Source organism: Scyliorhinus canicula, chromosome 20 (assembly GCF_902713615.1).
Source record: "Scyliorhinus canicula chromosome 20, sScyCan1.1, whole genome shotgun sequence".
Taxonomy (NCBI): Eukaryota; Metazoa; Chordata; class Chondrichthyes; order Carcharhiniformes; family Scyliorhinidae; genus Scyliorhinus; species Scyliorhinus canicula.
The window spans coordinates 78,146,834-78,170,138 of NC_052165.1; the positions used below are offsets into that span (position 1 = coordinate 78,146,834).

Sequence of the window (23,305 nt, forward strand, 5' to 3'; positions counted from 1 at the left end):
CAAGGTGCCGAAACACTTCTTACAACTCAGCAATATTTGTGCTCCTCTAATATCCAGTTTCATGAGCCACCCTGATTGAATCTCTTCACCATTGGTGGCCTTGCCTTTAGCTGCCTAACCCCGAGCTCTGGAATTCCCAGCCGACACCTCATTGCCTTTCTAAACCTTCCTTCCCTCTGTTGACACGCTCCTTGAAACCATCCTTTAACCATCTGCTTAATATTGTCTCATAAGGCTGGGTGTGATATTTTATTATTAATGCTCCTGTGGCGTGTGGGATGTATTGGCTTGTTTAAATCACTATGCATCACAAAAAGGTTGTTGTTGTTTTATAGTCAAAGTGTTACCAGGCCGGGAATATCCAAACACAAACACTTTCCAACGTGCGTTTGTGGTCTAGGCCAAGAAGTATTTCTGACTTATTCTATTCTGTCCTGGATTACTTTCCCAACTGTTCCTGCTGCAGGCAAGGTATCTTTCACTCTAAATTCTTAGTTTGGTGGCAGAAGTAGAAGTGTGAGTGATCGTATCAGTGGGCATGGGGGGTGGGGGGGGGGGCAACAGACAAGATCTTGCGCTGTCGCTGTTCAGGTGGGATTTGAGGAACTAGGTGCCTGATGGGCAGTTCGGACCAGATGGGCCGAAGAGCCTCTTCCCTTGCCATAAAGAAAACTCTATGAGCATGATTCTTCCAAAATATTTCTCAGTTAATTTGCTGGGGGGGTTTTCAGGGAGTTTCCCGCAGCTATTCAATGACACTTAGTCACTTTTTTGGGCCCTGGGGTGTTTCTACCGGTTTAGTCCGCACTTTAAAATTTATTTTAGCACTGAGGAGGTGAACTCCCAGTTTGAAAGGGTGCCCTTGTCTCAAAGTGAGCTTGTGGGTCCCCCACACCGCCCACACTACACCAGACCATCTCCCTCCCCCCTCCTCCCAAGTGAGGACCCCCCGCTATAGGGTCCCACGGGGTCTCCCATCCAGGCACCCCCTCCTTTCTGGGAACCCAATCCATCACCCCGCTGCCGCCCCCCCCCCCCCCAACCTCCCAGAGGCCCCTACTTACCTTCCCTGCACTCCCCAACATTCAAACCGCACCCCCCCCCCCCCCAACTCCACCATCATCCTCATTTCATGGGCATGGCCCCCCTCGCTCCCTGACCCCACAGCAGTGCCACCCTGGCACCCAGGCAGTGCTCCTGCTGACTTGGCAGTCCCATCTGGGCACCTTGTCAGTTCCACCCCCCGCCAACCCGTTTCAGCCTTCGTGCAGCTGGTGTAAGGCAAAAGCTGCTTCTACATCGCAAAGCCATGGAATAAGTGAATCTCGTCGACCTCACGCCATTTATATACAGTCGCAAAAGTGAACGTTGTAGGATCCCGCTGGAGGGGGAAACTTAATTTGGGGGAGGAGCTCAATTCCAGCAAGGTGGAGTTTTAATGATCAAGCGTGAGATGCTAAAATATGCTTCTCGACATCGTTCGTCATCAGAAATCTCGACCCGCCTTTAAAACCCCGGGAACAGAATTCCGACAGTCCGTCCCAATGTCAGGAAACCGATTCTTGGCCTCACGCCAAATTAAGATTCCCGCTCCCACCACCCTTCCCGCAGCTGGCGCGACCAGAAGATTCCGCCCCAATGAACAGTCCGGGACCATTAGTCTAAGAGGCTCGGTATTAAATTAGATTACCTTTTAAAACAAAACGGAAGAAGTACTTGGGAGCAGAATTTGACATGTTCCACGGGAAACGGTGCAAAGCGAATTGCCGGGGAACAGATGCAATAAAGAAATTGGGGGGGGGGGGGGGGGGGAGGAGAAGGTGGGGATAACATTGATTAAGTCGCTAAAGTTTGTGGTGTGAACAGCTGTTCAAAAATAAAAACACAGATAGCCTTTTGTACAATGGGCGTTTTAATATATGAAGTGATTATAAACTGAATTCATCGCACCCCAGAGTGATACAAACATTATCGCAATGTTGGGATAATAAAGTCTTCCTCCTGCCTGTTAACTGCTATACATCTGCTGTATTTGCTTGCTGTGCGATGGTTGTACAGCACTTAGGGCACACTGTAACTGCACTGAAACAGTAGGCCTGGTGTCTCTGCACAGCAGCGAGCTGAACACTTGACAATATGTTTGGTCTTTGATCTTGATATGGAGTCACGCAGCCTGTAATACTCGCCCAGGATCCACGAGTCACGCATGCAGGCTGCAGTCGGAATGATTCAGGCTAAAAAAGACCTTGGGAATTCAGTATTTGGGTCAAGATGGGACATTTTTCCGGATGCTGGGTGGCTGTATCGGGAATGAGGCAGGCCCAGGGAGCAATGGAGGCAGCACCACACTGCCGATCTTTATATTCAGCTTTCAAATAAAACAAATCAAAATTGTTCCCAGGAAACTCATCAGTTGGGAACACTGTATGGACCAGAGGTCCTCAAAATTGTCATAAAAAGATCTGAGCTGGTTTCTACTCCTAAAGTTGGATTTTCCCTGTGGGATCCACAGTCAGTGTCAAATGGGGTAAGAAACCCACACTGGCTGGAATATTCTGCTCTCTCGTGTGGTGACCTTGGAGGCGGGAAGGGTATATCATTTGGCCGGATGGTGGCCATTGTCCCGTCTCCGACAGAACAAAGTTCTGGACAGCAATGCCTGTGGTGGACCTTCGGGCTACGCTGCTTCCCAATCCAACTGCCTGCTTGTTCTTACAGATCGCTGGCTGACAGAAGAAGAAAGGTTGAGACGCTGAAAAGATTTGCCACTGCCTATGGATCTGTTCAACCCCACAGAAAGTGTCAGCAGAGAGAAGGTGGAAAATGAAAAAGTCGGTGCTTTTCCACTAAAGCGGTACGGTAGCACAGTGGTTAGCATTGTTGCTTCACAGTGCCTGGGTCCCAGCTTCGATTCCTGGCTTGGGTCACTGTCTGTGTGGAGTCTACAAATTCTCCCCGTGTCTGTTGGTTTCTTCCGGGTGCTCCGGTTTCCGCCCACTAGCCCCGAAAGACGTGCTGTTCGGTGAACTGGACATTCTGAATTCTCTCTTTGTGTACCCGAACAGGCGCCGGAATGTGGCGACTAGGGGCTTTTCACACTCACTTCATTACAGTGTTAATGTAAGCCTCCTTGTGATAATAAAGATTTTTATTTTAAAAAATTATTATAAAGCAAGGGAACAGAGGAAGAGGGTGAGAGGTGGGTCAGGACGGGGCGAAAGAGAGTCTTTGATGTAGATCCATTCCCATCCGTGCTTCATAAGGCCTTGTGCATCGGTGAGAGTTTGCAGCTGCTAAAAGATCTCTTGCTTGACACTTACATCATCTAGACTCTGCTAAGAAGTGAATAATGAGGCATTAAACTGACCCATTTAACAATTTCAGATATGTTATGGCTGACACCCGGTCCATTCATCTGTTGCTTAAGTGCATGCTGTTTCTGTGAGCGCTAACGAGTGGCTAAGCCCCATAGATCTGAATCAGCACTAACTCTTGTAATTATACCACAGCCAAGTCTGGGCATGCGCACAATCTCACTACTATAATAAAGGTAACTGCATGAACTAAGTTGCACTTAATGCCAGTTGTGCTATTGGGCAGCACGGTAGCACATTGGTTAGCACTGTTGCTTTACAACGCCAGAGACCAGGGTTCAATCCCCAGCTTGGGTCACTAGCTGTGCAGAGTCTGCAAGTTCTCCCCGTGTCTGCGTGGGTTTCCTCCAGGTGCCCCGGTTTCCTCCCACAAGTCCCGAAAAACGTGCTTGTTAGGTGAATTGGACATTCTGAATTCTCCGTGTGTACCCAAACAGGCGTCAGAGTGTGGCGAATGGGGGATTTTCACAGTAACTGTTAATGTAAGCCTACGTGTGACACTAATAAAGATTATTATTATTGGTTCAAAGTGAGTGGTCACACTCCATTCTCATTTCAAGATCCTCCATATCAACGATCTGCCTCAAACGTTGTCTTGGAATATCATCTCGGGTGCAATTTAATGGAAATGGAAGAGAGGGCTCGATTCAAACAAGTGGGAACAAAGTCTCGGTGAGCGCATTTAACCGCGTGTTCCCCGGCGCTCACAGTGCCGAGAAACACATGGCCATTCAACGCGACTCGCGTTGTCTCAGGGGCCTCAATGGGGAACGCATGGCCGAGGCCTCACATAGCTCCGCTCGCTGGAACTCCCCAGTGTACTGAGAGATCGGGACGCCATTTAAAAATGGTCCCGATCTCCGACATTCTCAGAGATCCCTGACCTAATCAATAAGGGCAGGGGGGGATTAACTAACCAATAAGGGGGTCCGAGCCCCCCCCCCCACCCCATCTCATAAGGCAGGGCACCCCCCGGGCCAGATTCCTGGCACAGGAATGATGCCAGCTGGGCACTTTGGCCCTGCTAGGGTGACACTCAGGTGACGCTGCCAGGGTGCCATGGTGGCATTGGGGTACCAGGGTACTCTCCTGGCCAGAGCCCATCCATCCTTGGGCCCCCCAATTGCCTGGGAGACCTCCCCAAGTGCCGGTTTTCTTGGTCCATGTTTGTGGAAACCAGTGCTAAACGGCACCTGCCTGGGGTCTCCGAGGCAAGGCTGTCCGATCCGAGGCGCTAGGTAGATCCAGCATTGATACATTCAAATGGGACTGACTGCTCACTTGAATATGCAAATCTGGGTCCTGTCCTCAATGGGAGGGATCCAGATCACAAAGCCCACGCGAGATCTCGTTAGATCTCGTAAGGCCATGACAGGGCAGGTAAATCTCACGCAAAGCTTCTTGCACAATTTAGCGGACTGGTCGCATCCTGATCGCGCCCCTAATCTGATGATATCTGTTGCATCTCTCAGACTTGAGCATTTTCTAAACTAGAGGCAATATTAAACAATGATGTTGCAAAGCTGGCCGGCTATTGTGAGGCACGGCTTCGCCAGCCCAGTAGTTACAAAATAGTTTCAAGTACATTCCACCCCCACAACGCCAAGAGGGAACTCAACATTTCCCTGGAGCGTAGGAGTCTATGGGGCGATCTTATGGAGGTCTATAAAATAATGAGGGGCATAGATACGACATATAGTCAACATCTTTTCCCAAAGGTAGAGGAATCTAGAACTAGAGGGCATAGGTTTAAGGTGAGAGAGGAGAGATACAAAACAGACAAGAGGGGCAATTGTTTCACACAGAGGGTGGTGAGTGTCTGGTACAAGCTGCCAGAGGTAGTAGTAGAAGAGGGTCCAATTTTGTCTTTTAAAGAAACATTTAGACAGTGGGGAAGCTGGCAATAGAGTGTTATGGGCCAAATGCGGGCAAAAACTTGGCAGCACGGACAAGTTGGGCCGAAGGGTCTGTTTCCATGCTGTAAACCCTATGACTCTATCCTGTTGAGTGGCAAGAGACTGAATCAGGAACAACATCCTGTTTATCTTGATGTTACCCTTAATCGAACAATAAACATGTGATGAAGACAGCAGCAAAGATCAAAACACGAAACAACCTCCTCAGCGAACATTGCTGGCTCTTCATGGAGTGCATTTGTTCAAAACTTCAGGACCTCAGCTCTTGCCATTGCCTGCACGATCGCAGAGTGCTGTGTGCCAGTATGGTACAACTCATCCCACACCAGTCTTGTAGATACCCTGCCTCAACACAACAAAGTTATAACCTCGGGTATCCTCCGATACTCAACTCCCCTGGCTCCCAGTCCTGAGTAAAATCCGTCCCATCACAGAAGGAGGGAGATTGCAACAAGAAAGCTCCTGGAAAATGTTTACATCACCACAAGCCAGTAGCTGCCCAAGCATCTGAACAATCCACTGCTGCCCATCTCCCATCAAGCCAGTGTCTACAGCTAAGACCACCGTGCAAAGGAATTATTTTTACCCAGAGGGTGGTGGGGGTTGGAGTCCGCTGCCTGAAAGGATGGTGGAAGCAGATCCCTCATTACATTTAAGAAATGGGCCGCATGTTGGCACAGTGGTTAGCACTGCTGGCTCACAACTCCAGGGACCCGGGTTCAATTCCAGCCTCAGGTGACTGTCTGTGTGTAGTCTGCACTTTCTTCCCGTTTTTAGCGTGGGTTTCCTCCGGATGCTCTGATTTTGTCCCACAGTCCAAAGACGTGCAGGTTAAGTGGATTGGCTATGCTAAAATTGACCCTCATGTCCAATAGGATAGGTGGGGTTACAGGGGTAGGGTGGAGGTGTGAGCTTAAGTAAGGTGTTCTTTCCAAGGGCCAGTGCAGACTCGATGGGCTGAATGGCCTCGTTCTGCACAGTAAATTCTATTCTAATCTATGCAATATTTAGATGTGCATTTGTGATCCTTTGGGTCAAGTGCTGGGAAATGGGCTTAGAACGGTTAGGTGCTTATTTTTGGCTGGGGCAGACACGACGGGCCGAAGGGCCTTTCTGTGCTGTTGTGATTCTACAACAGCAGAAGCTCTATGGCACAGGGATGGAACCCACACGCCACCATTAAAAACCACTACCTCACCACAGATCCCACAGCCTGTCTACCCGGCATTCAGCCATGCTAATATTGCTCATTCCTCGGTCATTTCTGCACTGGCCAAGGCCTTTGCACCTGGGGCCTTGCAGGGGACCCGGACGGCAGCTGTGGTGGTGCCCCCCCCCCAAATCAAGGACTCACATCATTGAGGGCTACCCCCCTGACAAAATTCAGCGGAGGGCTCAGAGAGCTCGATTTATTCACTGTGGAAGCTGTTGTCTGGCTTGGTGATTACAGCACACACTATAAAAACAATTGCAGGATTTAATCCATGGTTTGGGAGTGACGCCATAATTTCTTGTACTTTTCTGCAGAAGACTGGAAACCAATTGCCTGAGCGATGATGGAGGTAATGCGGCGTGAATGGCATGATTGAATTTGCCTCCATCGCACTCTCAGACAGCGCATTCCAAATCCAAATCACTCGCTCTGTAAAAAAAATGGTTTTCTCATGGCCGCCATTTGTTCTTTTGCCACTCATTTGAAAATCGGTGCCCTCGAATTGCCGAAGACTCGGCCAATGGGAACAGATTCTCTATATCTACTCTGTCCAGGTCTCTCTCCCCCACACCCCCTCCTCCCCTCCCTCACACCACCCCCTCCTGATTTTGAACACCTCTATCAAACCTGCTCCCAACGTTCCCTTCACTGATGATCGAAAGATAAGAGCTGGTTGCTGTGGATTTGTTAGAAAGGGGCGGCAGGGTAGCACTGTTGCTTCACAGCGCTAGGTACAAGTTCAATTCCCGGCTTGGGTCACTGTCTGTGCGGAGTCTGCACGTTCTTCCAGTGTCTGCGCGGGTTTCTTTCGGGTGCTCTGGTTTCCTCTCACAAGTCCCCAAGATGTGCTTGTTAGGTAAATTGGACATTCTGAATTCTCCCTCAGTGTACCCGAACAGGCGCCGGAATGTGGCGACTAGGGGCTTTTCACTGTAACTTCATTGCAGTGTTAAGGTAAGCCGACTTGTGACAATAAAGATTATTATTGTTATTTTGCGACGATCGCAGATTTAGACTAGACTACAAACGCACTCTGTGAAACCGCTATCACAACACATGGAAGAGTTTGATTCAGTTAAGCCTGGTCGATAAAAGGGGACAGGGTGGGGAGCCTGCAAATCATTTGTTAAAAATAATTTCTGAGGCAGTGTGCGTTATCAATGTGCTTGCTCCCAATTTGGTCACTGAACACAGTGCCCAGAATAGCAGTACGCTTTTAGAAGGTGCTCCTGATGTTCCCTGGTGCCTCAGGCTCTGTAACATAGATGGAACATTGCCAGTAAATGGGAAAGGTAGAACTGAACTCATAACAATTTTGTGTACATTGTAGTTCAACCTGCTGAGGACTTCCACGGGGCTTGATTTGCACTCCTTCTATGTAGATGCCTCAAAGAACAACCCTTGTCCTTAAAGAAAATCTGACGATGTGAATAGAACATAGAACATAGAACAGTACAGCACAGAACAGGCCCTTCGGCCCTCGAAGTTGTGCCGAGCAATGATCACCCTACTCAAACCCACGTATCCACCCTATACCCGTCACCCAACAACACCCCCTTTAACCTGAGTGGTAGGTCTGTGGAATTCATTGCCACAGAGGGCGGTGGAGGCCGGGACATTGAGTGTCTTTAAGACAGAAATTGATAAATTCTTGATTTCTCGAGGAATTAAGGGCTATGGTGAGAGAGCGGGTAAATGGAGTTGAAATCAACCATGATTGAATGGTGGAGTGGACTCGATGGGCCGAATGGCCTTACTTCCACTCCTATGTCTTATGGTCTTATGGTCTTAACCTTACTTATTAGGACACTACGGGCAATTTAGCATGGCCAATCCACCTAACCCGCACATCTTTGGACTGTGAGAGGAAACCGGAGCACCCGGAGGAAACCCACGCACACACGGGGAGGACGTGCAGACTCCGCACAGACAGTGACCCAGCCGGGAACCGAACCTGGGACCCTGGAGCTGTGAAGCATTTATGCTAACCACCATGCTACCGTGCTGCCCCAAAATAGGGAATAGGGAATAGGATAGGGAAAGGTTGCGTACAATTAGAAAGAGGCAGGCTTCAGGACACGTGACAACGCAGAATCGCCGAGCAGAAGTTTATAGCTAAGTTCCGCACACATGAGTAGGCCTCAACCTTGGATTCATGTCGCATTACATTCATCCCCCACCATCTAGCCTGGGCTTGCAAAATCCTACTAACTGTCCTGGCTTGAGACAATTCACACCTCTTTAACCTGGGGTTACCCCTATCTCTGGATCAGTAAAGATTTAATTACCTGCAAAGACTCGCATTCAAACTATCGTCTTGCATCTTTGACTTTGTCTATATATGTGTGGCTGGAGCCTACCTCTTCATTCAGCTGAGGAAGGAGCAGTGCTCCGAAAACTAGTGATTGAAAGAAACCTGTTGGACTTTACCCTGGTGTTGTAAGACTTCTTATTGTACAATTTAAAAGACCTTGAGTAAAGGGGACAAATATGGGAAAGTGAAATTAGTGCATGACCAATGATAAATCTGATAGCATTTATCATTATCAATAGCGATAGACAATTGCTGTGTGAATAGATCAGTGAGGAAGACAACCAAGAAAACAACCAGATAGGGAGGAGAAGGAGGAGAATTGTGTTTCACAGAAGCGAGTTGTGCTCTGGAATTCACTGCCTAAGAGGGTTGGGGACGTGGACTCAAAATGCGTTTGCAAAAGGGGATACTTGAAAAAGATGGTTTGCCAGGCAGGAAAGAGAAAGAGAGCAGGAGAGTGGAATCAATTGCCTGAGCGATGATGGAGGTAATGCCTCTTTCAAAGATCATGCACACGCATAATGTGCTGAATGGCCTCCTTCTGGACTGTGAGTGTTCAGTCGGAATCTTCCAGCACCCCACTCCCACTCCTCCCTCTGCCCCGTGGTTTCGGGCTTCCTCGTTGCCCCATGGGTTCCGGCTCTCCCCTCCCCCACCGCCCCCCGCCCCCCCACACCAGCAAACCATTGCCATCGAAATCTCCATTCATGTCGTGCGAGAGCAGAAGATCCTGGTCTTGGTGCGAGCAGGATATATGCTAAAAGAATGGCTGGGCCCACGCCTGTGGTGTAAATGTGGGCAATTCCACAGCCTTGCTCGAAGGACAGTGACTCCATTTAAAATACAATACTGAAGCTCTCCTCAGAGCCGTGCTGCTTGGAGTGGCCGCTCCTGGGAGGAGAGCAGGTTGGGACTGAGTTTAGGAGGAACTTCTTCACCCAAAGGGTTGTGAATCTATGGAATTCCTTACCCAGTGAAGCAGTAGAGGCTCCTTCATTAAATGTTTTTAAGATAAAGATAGATAGTTATTTGATGAATAAAGGGATTAAGGGTTATGGTGTTCAGGCCGGAAAGTGGAGCTGAGTCCACAAAAGATCAGCCATGATCTCATTGAATGGCGGAGAAGGCTCGAGGGGCCAGATGGCCTACTCCTGCTCCTAGTTCTTATGTTCTTATGTTGGGGTACTGCTATCTGATAGGCTCGGAAAGTTATTTTTTTTTTTTACTTTATTCGTTCATGGGATTGGGCTTCGCTGGCAGGGCCAGCATTTATTACCCATCCTGGAGGGAATTTAAGAGTCAATCACATTGCTGGGGGTCTGGGGAGTCACATGTAGGCCAGACCAGAAGGATGGCAGATTTCCTTCCCTAAAGGACATTAGTGAACCAGATGGTTTTATTTTACAATAGATAATGGTTTTATGGTCATCCTTAGACTTTTAATTCCAGATTCTTATTGAATTTGAATTTCACCATCTGCCATGGTGGGATTTGAACTTAGGTCCCTAGAATATTGCTCTGGGTCTCTGGGTTATTAGTCCAGTGACAAAACCACTACGCCACAGCCTCGATTTGGGAATGGTACCTCAGGATCGCAAGAGAACAAAAGTTTTCCAGATTCAGCAACTCTATTAAAATGGACAGACAATGACAAAAGTGCTTTGAAGGATGCACTATTCCAAGCCTCCTGCACACATTGCCCTGCTGTGCTACAGAATTCCTCTTGAATGTGTTTCTGTAGAATGTTTCTGGAGCGGGGGCACAATTGTATTTACACAGGTTTAGCAGATGGGGGAGTGGAGGGTAAGTGGATAATATGTAACCGCCAATTATTTTCCCTCAGACTATAAACATTCGAGCGACTTGTCATCAATAAATGCCTCACACTCCCGTCGTGTTGCCAAGTTAGACACCCCATGTCTGGCTGCAAACAGAGAGAGATAAACCACAGGGAGAGTGACAGAGAGAGAGTGACAGAGAGAGAGAGAGTCAATTAGGCTTTGGGAACAGAATGGTATAGAACATAGAACAGTACAGCACAGAACAGGCCCTTCGGCCCTCGATGTTGTGCCGAACAATGATCACCCCACTTAAACCGCAGTCAGGTCTCACAAACACTGTGAGCAAATTAAAACGGCCCAATGGGGAATGTCTCTGCATGATTACTCACAGACCAGTTTTACCAATTGAAGTGAGTGAATTTGGTCCTGACTATATTGCTGTACTTTCACAAAAGAGGTGAAATGATTGTGTACCTGTCCTTGTCTAACTCAGTGTTGAAAGAACATATCTCAAAGACATTAATATCCAGTCCAGATGACATATGTGTTCTATGATTATACTCGTGGGTTATCAGATGCCTAGATATTAAGTGCAAGGTAATTGCTAAGCTCAAGACATTCCATGGCACGGTGGCACAGTGGTTAACACTGCTGCCTCACAGCACCTGGGACCCGGGTCCAATTCCGGCCTTGGGTGTCTGCCTGTGTGGAGTTTGCATTTTCTCCCGTGTCTGCATAGGTTTCCTCCGGATGCTCCGGTTTCCTCCCGCAGTCCAAAGACTTGGTTAGATGGATTGGCCGTGCTAAATTGTCTGTGTGCAGGTTAGGTGGGTTACAGGGCTGTGGGGATAGGGCGGAGCCGTGGCTTGGGTGCTCTTTCAGAAGGTTGGTGCTAACTTGATGGGCTGAATGGCCTCCTTCTGTCAGGATTTTATGATTGTATCAAATTAATTGTGGGACTGACTAATACCATTCTGCCAAAAACAATAGTTAAGGAACAATCACAAACTTGTAACGCTCCCGCTCTTAACTAAGTAAATACTAAATAATGAGAGCACCATTCGGTTTCAAGAGGGAGTCTCACCGTCAAAACTTCGTTCAAACATCAAGGTCATTAGAAAGAACAATCAATAGGGTGGTGCAGTGGTTAGCACTGCTGCTTTAAGACACTGAGGACCTGGGTTCAATCCTGCCCCCAAGTCACTGTCCATGTGGAGATCGTATATTCGCCCAGTGTGCGCGTGGGTCTCACCCCACAACCCAAAGTTGGATTAGCCACGCTAAATTGCCCCCAATTGGAAAAATGTTTTTTTTTTTAATTTAAGATGATTCACATTTTTGAGCAGCACTGTGGCCCAGTGATTAGCACTGCTGCCTCACGGTGCCATGGGTTCCAGGTTCGATCGCAGCTCTGGGTCACTGCCCATGTGGAGTTTGCACAATCTCCCCGAGTCAGCGTGGGTTTCACCCCCACAACCCAAAGATGTGCAGGGTAGGTGGATTGGCCACGCTAAATTGCCCCTTAATTGGAAAAAATGAATTGGGTACTCAAAATTTTTTTTAAAGGGTCAAATTTAAAAAAAAAAGAAAAATCAATGATTTCAAAAACTATTTGATCTAAGTTGTGACTCCCACTGACATTTGAAGAATTTGGTTTGTCGGGGCAATCAGAACAGTAAGCTTTGGGCCAATCTCAAGCAGGAGTCTTTCAGATATGAGCTCGCTTCATAAATATTCACTCACAATATAATCAATATTTCAATCCATGTATTTATCTGTTCACTCTTCTCTTTTTTTTCCCATTGCCCTTTTAGCCCATTCATTCTTGTCTTTTCATATCTATGTGATCACGGGTTAGAGCATTGTATTGCATGAGAGAACAAGAGAAGGAAGACATCAATGGAGGTACTGCTATCTCAGCAGTCATATCAACAGTGACAGTCCCCTACTAAAGCCAAAGGCCCATAAAAAGAAGGCTTCGGCAAACACTCCGAGTGCAGGGTAACAACCACGCAGCATACACTAGCATTCCAGACCAAGAAAGCAAGGGAAATGCTAGATATTACCAGCATGATAGGAGAACTGAAATGAACATTAATGTACTTAGACTGACAAGGTTAATAAAGCACTGCTGGATTAATGACTATATTGAGACTGATGTTAATTCACTTCCTTCACCTTGTCAGTCAATAATATCTTCTGCAAGTTTCCCCATCAATTAGTGATGGTAAAACCGACAATAGCTATCACAGCACAATCATGTATTTCACAAGAACTGTGTTGGTACGAAATGTTTAAGCTTCTGGATTGCTGGAGAGTAAAGGAGTCAAGAGTTCTGCTTCTCCGTGAAACACCTTTATTTCTTTGATCCAACTTCACACACAAATCTCCACCAATAAATAGTGCCACCTGTAATCCCTTTATATATCAGTGACTTCTATTGGATAATTGACATCAACTTAGTATTTAATTGAAAAGTCTGTTAACCCCATTCCTAACACGAAGCCCTTGCCTATTTTTCTGGATCAGGCTATTCCTGGAATGCATGCCTACATTTAGATATAACCAGGGTTTTGGGAGGCACTTTATTTCCACAGTGCCTGAAGGAAAGATTTGCATTTATATAGCACCTTTCACAATCCCCGGAGGTCTCAAAACATTTCACAGCCATAAATCAGGTAATTTTGAAGTGTACTTACTGTTGTAATATAGAAAAATACAGCAACCAATTGATACATAGCAAGGACCTTCAAACAGCAACGAGATAATGAGATAATCTGTTGTAGTAATTTTGATCGAGGGGAAAATCGATCTTGGCCAAGACCTCTCTGAAATAATGCCCTGGGATCTTTTATAACCCTCAAGAGGACAGGCAGGGTCATGGTTTACTGGTCCATCTGATAGAGGGCACGTCTTACAGTGCGGCCCTTCCTCAGTACGGCGACAGATTTTGGCCTGGCTATTTTATCCTTAATTTCGACTTAAACCCACAAACCATGGACTCAAAGACAAGTGTGCTACCCACTGCCATGGCAGACAAGCTAAACCCTAATGGCAAACAGTCACTGCTCCACGTTCTCCAATTCTGTTAAACACCAAGGTTCACAACTAGCACCCTCATAGGTTTTGCAAGCTGTGTTGTGGATCCCAATACGATGGAACAAGAGCAACGTCTTGTTCCTCTATCCTCCGGGTCATATTCGGAATTAAAATTATTGAAAAGGTGGATAAAATTACATACATGATCATTTTCACATGATAGGGCCAGGATGTGAAGTGATGCTCCAGGTTGAGTGAAGGGCAGGTTATTTGGTTCTGTTCTTTGATGGGATGTAGGTGTTGCTGGCGAGGTCAACATTTGTTGCCCATCCTATTCACCGATGAACTGAGTGGCTTGCTAGGCCATTGTGGAGGTTAAGATTCAACCACATTTCTGTGGGTCTGAAGTCACATCTAGGCCAGGCCAGGTTTCCATCCATTAATGGCAGATTTCCATCCATTAATGAAGCAGATGGGTTTTTACACCTATCGATGACATGACCTGGAGGTCGGTTCGCTCAGTTGGCTGGACGGCTGGTTCGCGATACGGAGCTACGCCAACAGCGCTGCTTCAATACCAGTACTGGCTGCGGATACCATGAAGGCATGCCCTTCTCAACCTTGTCCCCTCTCCCGAGGTGTGGTGACCCTCAGGTTAAATCACCTCAAAAAGGGGGGAGAGCAGCCTATGGTCCTCTGGAACTGTGGCAATTTTCAAAATCACCATTACTGAGACTAGCTCTATATTCCATATTTTATTAATTGCATTGAGATTTCGCGAACTGCTGTTGTGGGATTTGAACTCACATCCCAGAGCATTAGCCTAGGTCTGCTGGATTAATAGTCCAGTAAGAAGTCTTACAACACCATAATTCACCTGAGGAAGGAGCAGTGCTCCGAAAGCTCGTGTTTGAAACAAACTTGTTGAACTTTAACCTGGTGTTGTAAGACTTCTTACTGTGCTCACCCCAGTCCAACGCCGGCATCTCCACATCAGGATTACTAGTCGAGTGACATTATCACTAAGCAACCATCTTGCCCTAGTTCGTGCAAGGTCAACGGGGTCAGCCACTTGACATTTTTCCTTTTCATAGTAAGCATGGTGCCCTAGTAGTTATGATACTGGATGAACATTCTAGAAGTAGCGTGTTCAAATCCCACCATGGTAAACTGTGGAATTTAACTGAATAAATCCATCAAAAAGTGGGTGATGTGAACTGATGTAAAAAGCTACTGACTCACTTATGTCCTTCAGGGAAGGAAGTTTGCTATATATGGCCCTGGACGCAGACTGCAGAGTTGACACATTAGATTCCGATTTACTGTCTAAGGGAATGAGTTTTGAACGTGTTAGAACTAGGCCCCATTTTTTGTATTGGCAGTTGGGTAATATATAGTGCCATGTTAGTGCCCACATTCCAACAAGGAAAAATGAATTCCTGTAGTTTGGAATCTATAATTCATGCCAGTAAGCTATTAGGCCATGTACGGCATTATTCATGAGGTTGATTCTCTACTGACTGCATATCCTCAACATCGAATAGGAGTCAATAGATAACAATAAGGATTTGGCTCAGAGTGATTTTTCACCCAGGGGTTGGTGGGAATCTGGAACTCGCTTCCTGAAAGGGTGGTAGAGGTGGGAACCCTTAGAACTTTTAAGAAGTATTTAAATGAGCACTTGAAATACTACAGCAGACAAGGCTCCAGGCCAAGTGCTGGAAAATGGGACTGAAGTAAATGGGTGCTTGATGGTCAGCGAGGACACAGTGGACCAAAGGGCTCTTTCCTGGCTGGAAAAACTCTATGACCCTCTATGACTCTAATGATAGAAGCATACTAGTCAATGCCTCAGCTCAGACAGAGTCTGGGGATTTGAGATGGAACCTTCCAGACTTGGCATCTCAGAGCCTTCAAAGATATGACTTCCTCCATCAGCATCATCCATCCTCTGTCCCTTCCCATCCCCGTCACCTCCTCCAGCCCAACAAGCTCCCGTCGCCGCTGGTTCCTCCATATCTGGCCTCCATGTGCATTCCTCCACTCCCACCATTGGCGGCCATGCTTTAAAATGACCAGACCCCAAGCTCTCGAATGCCTAATCACCCCTACAGCCTGCTCTCTAAGATGCTCCTTAAAAACTATAATCAAGCTTTGTTCACCTGCTCGTATCTGATATGGCCTGGTGTCAAATTTTGTCATGCCGCTGTGTAGCATCTCGGGGCACATTGGGCGCGATCTAACCAAAGAAAAGTTTATTCTTGGCGGGATTAGAGGGGTCATTCCCAGTGCCGTCTAATGGCACTCTTTTTTTTGGACCTCAATGGGGAACGCTCCAAGGTCACATTCAATCATATTTCCTACAATGAGGAGCTCTGACAAGTGGAGTTTCTCAGTGCAGGAGAAGGCGCCCTGATCGCTCGACACCCCAACGTGACCCCCAGATCCCCCCCCCCCCCCAATGCCCCAACTCACCTGTTTTGGGGTCCTCGAGCCTCCCCGCACACAACCTCACGCAGAGCACCCCTAGGCCCAATCCCCAGTGTGGGCAAAATGCAAGGTGCCAGGCACTTTGGCACTGCCAGCCTGGCACTGTCAGGGAGGCACCTAGATGGCACTGCCAGGGTGCCCAGGTGGCACTGTGAGGCTGAGTCCCACCCATTGTGGGCGGGGTACAGATTGCAAAGTCTCGCAAGATCCCGTAAAATATTGCAAGGCATAACAACTGTTGGGAATCCTGGGAGAGGCCTCCTGCGGGATTTACTAGCCGGGTCCCGTTCCGATTCCGGCGGGACGCAGTCGGTCTATCGCGCCCGTTGTTACAGGTTAGATGCAGCCAAACCACTTCACACAATCTACTTTGAGAAGCAAATGTGTGTAAACTGAAGGTTGCCTCCTCAAAGCAACAGGTTTCTCAGTCAAAAATCAACCTTCTCCAGAAAAGACTGACTTCACAGAGGCCTTTCCAATTATGTCGGCGTTTGATCAGGCCTAGAGAAGGTTTTTCTACTTGTGGGGAAGTCCAAAGCTAAGGGACATAAATAGAAGCTAGTTACTATTAAATCCAGTACAGAATTCAGGAGAAACCTCTTTATGCAGAGTGGTTAGAAAGCTAAACTAGATGCAACGCAAGGCCTCATTAGGATGAATAGTAAGAAGTCTTACAACACCAGGTTAAAGTCCAACAGGTTTGTTTCAAACTCGAGCTTTCGGAGCGCGGCTCCTTCCTCAGGTGAATCAGGATGAATAGTGTAGCTATATTGAAAGGGGAGCTGGAAAAGCTGGAGTGAGATAAAAACAGATCGAGCTGATAGAGTGAGATGAAGGAAGGAAGGAGGAGCCTCGTGTCGAGCATAAACATTGACACAAACCTATTGCACTAAATGGCCTGTTACTATGCTGTCAAATTCAATGTAATCCAACTGAGATCCATTCTTCTTTCTGTTAAAAGCGTTTTGCATAAAGCTAACGCGAGGCCTTTCGTTCAATTTTCATCTTCAAGAGCTCCTCCTCGCAATACACACACCAATGATCTATAAACCCAGAGCGAGGAGCGGGTAGGAATCAATTTTCTGGCTGCCTGGGCAGATCTATTATTTTTGTAATAAGGAGAGATGACATGGTTAAATAAAGACTTGCTCGCCCCCGCACCAGTCTGCGCCTCTGAATCCGTGAAACAATATCACTGTCTGAGAGCTTCCCATCCCCAGTCCGCGCTGCTTGACACACTGAATTAGATTCATAATCATTCAGTAGCTACTCCCAAATAAACATCGTCTGGAACGGCCCTGAAACCCTCTCTCAATAAGCAAATGATTTTTAAACAATTCCAATATCTGAATGGTACATTAGAGTTATTCCCTTGAACAGTCATGCAAGTGACAGACATCAGCAAGCAATGAGCATGAGAAGATCGCTTCTGACACTTCAGATCAAGATTAATCTAGCCGGTTAGGTGACGGGAAACAATATTCGGCAGAATTGTGGATAATTTTTTTTGTTGCTTTATTGTTGTGCGAGGTATGAAAGATTGGCTGGGAACTGACAAAGGATACAGCTCGCATGTAGCGATTCAGAAGAGTGTGAAATGGATGCTTGCCATTTTGTCCCAGGAATGACATTTGTCATTCAGTGGCCGGACACAGTATTGGTTCCACGCACCCACTCAATTTCGCAAGTGAGCTGGTTCTCTGTCTCAGAGAACCTACACAAGTTCAACATTGGCAGCCGATTTTTAGCATTCTGAATTGGTCGTCATTGACAAAGACGCAGATTAGTCAAGGGCACGGAGTTTAGATTTGTCGAGAGAAGGTCCCGTCTGACTAGCTTGATTGAATTCTTTCGAGGAAGTGGCAAAGAGGATTGGTGAAGCTGGCACGAGTTTTAGCATAGTGGTTAGTACTGTGGCTTCACAGCGCCAGGGTCCCAGGTTCGATTCCCTGCTGGGTCACTGTCTGTGCGGAGTCTGCACGTTCTCCCAGTGTCTGCGTGGGTTTCCTCCGGGTGCTCCGGTTTCCTGCCACAGTCCAAATACGTGCAGGTTAGGTGGATTGGCCATGCTAAATTGCCCTTAGTGACCAAAAAGGTTAGGAGGGGTTATTGGGTTGGGGAGATGGGGTGGAAGTGATGGCTTAAGTGGGTCGGTGCAGACTTGATGGGCCGGGTGGCCTCCTTCTACATTGTATGTTCTATGTTTTATGTTCTATGTTGATGCAGTGGACATGGGTTTTAGGAAGACTTTTGACATGTTAAGGCTGGTAAGAAAAGTAAATACCCCATTGGATATCAAGGACCGTGGAAGCAACGGGTAATGGATGACGGGTTTCTTTGGCACTGGAAAGGTTTGCAGTGGGGTTCTGCAGAGCTCGGTACTGGGCCCCTTGCTATCCGTGGCCTCCAGCACTGTTTTGGGCTGAAATGCATGGGGCATGAATCAATACGGTTGCAGATTAGACAAAGTTTGATGTGTCAAACAGAAGGATCGAAAGCTGCAAACCCCAGAAAGCTATCAATGGGCCGATCAGAAGGGCGGAAAAATGGCAAACGGAATCCAACATGGAGGCTGATGGATTTGAAGAGCAAACTAGACAGAGGAATGCCGAATGATTTGTAGGATACAGAGAGATGTACAAGAACAGAAGGAGTGCACATCCAGAGATAATGGTTGGTAAGGTTGTCAGGAAATCTTTCTTTTACTAGCCAAGGCGTGGACTAAAGGAGGAGGGAGGTTCGGCTGCAACACGAGTTAAACCACAACCAGAGAACTGCTTACATCACAGGATGGATGTGCTGGCATTGGAATGGGCACAATGGAGATTTCAGAGTATGTTGCCAGGAAAGGAGAATTTTACGAATGAGGAAAGATTAGAGAGGGTGTGGTTGTTTCCTTTGGAGCAGGAGACACAAAGGGAAAATTTGAGGTACATAACAGTATGAGGGGCTGAGATCGAGTAGATAGAAAGGACCTATTTCTGTTGGCAAGGGAGGCCAATAATTTGGGGTCATAGTTTTTTAATTTCCAATTAAGGAGTAATTTAGCATGGCAATCCACCTATTCTATACATCTTTGGGTTTATGGTGGCGAGATCCACGCAGACACAGGGAGATTTTGCAAACTCCACACGGTCAGTGACCCGGGGCCAGGATCAAACTCGGGTCCTCAGCGACATGAGGCAGCATTTCTAACCACTGTGTCACCGTGCCACTCCAAGGGGGGGGGGGGCATAGTTTTTAAGTAATGGATGGAAGTATTAAGAGATTTGAGGAGAAACCTTCTCAAAGGGAGGTGGAGATATGGAATTTAACTGTTTGACAGGATAGCAGAGGTAGACATGCACCGTGCATTTAGAAAACACTTCAACATGCACTCGAAGAGTGGCAGGCCGAGAGGGAGATGGTGGGATTAGACCAATTAGCTATTTTCTTGGCCAGCGCAGATACAATGTGTAGAATGGTCTCCCTCTGTGCTGCGAATTTCTATGATTTTGCTGCTAAAAATAACGTGGTTAATGGTAGTGACTTTATGAAGAGGAAGATGCACCAAAATGAGTTGCTGAAGTCCACATGTTGCTGGATGATTTATGCCACTCCATTGCAAACCTTGTGAAAACAGCAGCTTGCTCACAATGCCACGCGAGTCTCAAGACATTTGCATGTTAATTATCCATTTGGCTCGCCACAGAAAGTCAGGGCTGGTACTAATCAGCGTAAGGACTGTTTTAATAACTAGATTTAATGCAACTGCATGGACATTCTGCCTCTCTGCCCAGGAAAGGAAAAACTGAAACTGTGGTCTTATTCCTGTCAGTAATAAGTTGTTCTTAGGCATCTTTTAAATTTCTCAATTTTCTCTCACCCACCCGATCTTTTTGGTCTCTGGCGCCGAAACCACTCTTCATTTTCCAATCTTTGGGCAGAATTTTTCTTTCCAAGGACTAAGTCCAGCGGTAAAAGAGAAAGTCGGAGTGACGTCCGCTGGATAGTGAGGCAGCTGATTAAGCAGCCACAAGAAGCATATTGAACCTCATGGTTGGGCAATCTAGAAGTGAACCCGCCCCACTGTTATCTCATACGCGCCAACGTTCGACCGATTCCCAGGCAGCCATTCACTCTTTCCTCTCTGTTCCTTGACGTCTCCACTGTTGTGCCCTGGTCTCACCCCTCCCGTGCCCAGCTTTGGCACAGTTTAAGGATTAAGGCAACTGATATCTCACAGTGACGGTGCAAAAGGAAGACATGAAGTGGCTTTTGACCTGAAAGTCCAGGAAGAAGTAGTCTACCTCACCAGATACCCGTCACTTTATGTATAGTGTGAAAGCAGATGGGGACACTATGCTTGGAGGAGGAACAGGATTCTGGTGTGTTGCATTGTAATAAACATTCATGAGATGCAAACAGGGTTCCCAACATAGCTCCACAACACATTCAACCTTTTTTTTTATTAAACGTTTTATTGAGTTATTTTCTTTGGCAGTTTAACAACAACAAAATCCACAATATAAATAACAAGAAAAGAGAAAAGTATATACATAGTGCAAATTCCGCCAATTTCTCCCACAGGTCCTGCCATTACTTACCCCCTTATGCTACACTAACCTCCCCCCCCCCCCTCCCCCACTTCTGCTGATATTTAATTCTCTGCGAGGAAGTCAACGAATAGTTGCCACCTCTGGGTGAACCCTAGCAGAGACACTCTCATGGAGAACTTAATTTTTTCCAGACAGAGGAAACCTGCCATGTCTGAAAGCCAGGTCTCCAATTTTGGGGGCTTTGAGTCCCTCCACGCCAGCAATATACGCCTCCGGGCTACCAGGAAAGCAAAGGCCAGAACATCTGCCTCTTTCTCCTCCTGAATTCACGGGTCCTGCGATACCCCAAAAATCGCCACTTCCGGACTCATTGCCACCCTCATATTTAATACAGTGGACATGGTGTCGGCGAACCACTGCCAAAATCCCCTCAGTTTTGGACATGCCTAAAACATGTGGACATGGTTCGCTTGCCCCCCCCACCCACCCACCCAGCTTTATGTCATCTGCAAATTTGGCCACTTGGAAAAAGGCCCATTAATTCCTACTCTTTGTTTCCTGCCTGCCAACTGGTTTTCTATCCATCTCAATACACCATCGCCAATCCCATGCTCTTTAATTTTACATGCTAAACTCTTAGGCGGGACTTTGCCAAAGGTCACTCAAAGTCTAAATAAACCACATCCACTGGCTCCCCCTCATCAACTCTAAGTTACATCCTCGAAGAATTCCAGTCGGTTTGTCAAGCATGATCGTAAATCCGTGCTGACCCTGTCCTATCCTGCCACTGTTTTCTAACTGCTCTGCTGTAAAATCTTTTATAAATGGACTCTAGAATTTTCCCCACTACCGATGCCAGGCTGATTGGTCAATAAATCCATTTTCTCTCGACCTCCCTTTTTAAGTAGTGGGGTTACATTAGGTACCCCGCAATGACCACCAATGCATCCACTATTTCTAGGGTCATTCCTTACGTACTCTGGGATCTGGATTATCAGGTCCTGGGGATTTATCGGCCTTCAATCTCATCAATTTCCACATCACAGTTTCCATACTAATACTGATGAGTATTGGTACTGAATACGGGATTTGCGGAAGAGTGTAGGAACCTGGAAATGTGCTGAGGAGGGATGCCAGTGTGAAGTTGCAAAGGAAAGCTGGAGTGAGAAGATGGAGACAATAGGTAGGATTTGCCAGCCTAGCCTTCGCCTCCCGCCCACTGTCAGGATTGTCTGGTCTCCAGGGTGGCATGTGGCGCAGTGGTTAGCACTGGGACTGCAGCGCTGAAGACCCAGATTCGAATCCCAGCCCTGGGTCACTGTCTGTGTGGAGTTTGCACATTCTCCCCGTGTCTGCTTGGGTTTCACCCCCACAACCCAAAGATGTGCTGGTTAGGCAGATTGCCCATAATTAGAAAAACAAAATAATTGTGTACTCTTCATTTTAAAAAAAAGGGATTGTCCGGTCTTGCCAAAAGCAATGGACTTTTGGCTGGGCTGCCAAATCTCCCACGGTTGGCCTGCAATGACAGAGCCGGAAAATCCCAGCTAATATCTGAGGGGATGGAAAATGCCAACTCAAACTAAGGGAATGGGAAGAGGTGGAATTTTGCAACCTATAAGGACCTTGGTTAGGCTGCCTGCAGCCTGAGCCACCTGCTTTAATGCCAGCCAGTCAGTCCCACAGCGGAGACCTCAAACACACCTGACCTTTGGCCTTTACCAATATGGCTAACAGCACACTTGGAGTTTGAAATCAGGGCGTGCTTGCTGCACGCGACCTTGGGTTCTTAGAGGGTTGTATAGAGCTCATTTTAAAAAACGTTACAAAGCCAAATGTTTAGGGCAATAATTTTTCCAAGGATGTCATGTTGAGAGGAGTCAAATGCGACACAAGTCTCAGATATCACATAAATAAGTTGTAGCTATTAACCAATGCCACAGCCAAGGTCAAAAGAATGCTGGCCACTTAGTTGATTCACATCCACCTGGTTAACACAGGAGCCATAAAACAAAGCTTAATACGATCCGCCGATGATTTAATTATGCCTGAATGATGAAACTTTCACCCATTCTGGACATTCAAATTTTCGCTGCCTGGATGTCCATCTCACAAGCTCAATACAGGTTAAGGAATCCACTCTGTCCAAGTTAGGCCATTCTAAAGGAATGTATCCAAACCACATCCCATCCCCACCAACCCACTCCCAAACAGAGTCAAACCTGGCTGGACATATCCCTCGATGTTTTCCTCACATGACTACCTGCCTCCTCCCCGCCCCTCCCACCAGCACTCCTGCCATTGGGCACCCGACATGGCAGTCATCAAGGCAGCTCACCTTGCTCTGCCAATCAGAAAGGGAACAGACTTCATTACAGGGGACATAGCCTCAAAATAAGGGGAAGTAGATTTAGGACTGAGTTTAGGAGGAACTTCTTCACCCAAAGGGTTGTGAATCTATGGAATTCCTTGCCCAGTGAAGCAGTTGAGGCTCCTTCATTACATGTTTTTAAGGTAAAGATAGATAGTTTTTTGAAGAATAAAGGGATTAAGGGTTATGGTGTTCGGGCCGGAAAGTGGAGCTGAGTCCACAAAAGATCAGCCATGATCTCATTGAATGGCGGAGCAGGCTCGAGGGGC

The 23,305-nt window shown here is 47.0% G+C and overlaps 1 protein-coding gene across 1 annotated transcript in view; it reads right to left on the reverse strand.

Moving 5' to 3' along the window:
• large1 (LARGE xylosyl- and glucuronyltransferase 1) overlaps nucleotides 1-23,305 on the reverse strand; it is a 558,448-nt gene that overhangs the window by 346,791 nt on the left and 188,352 nt on the right. The window lies entirely within an intron of this gene.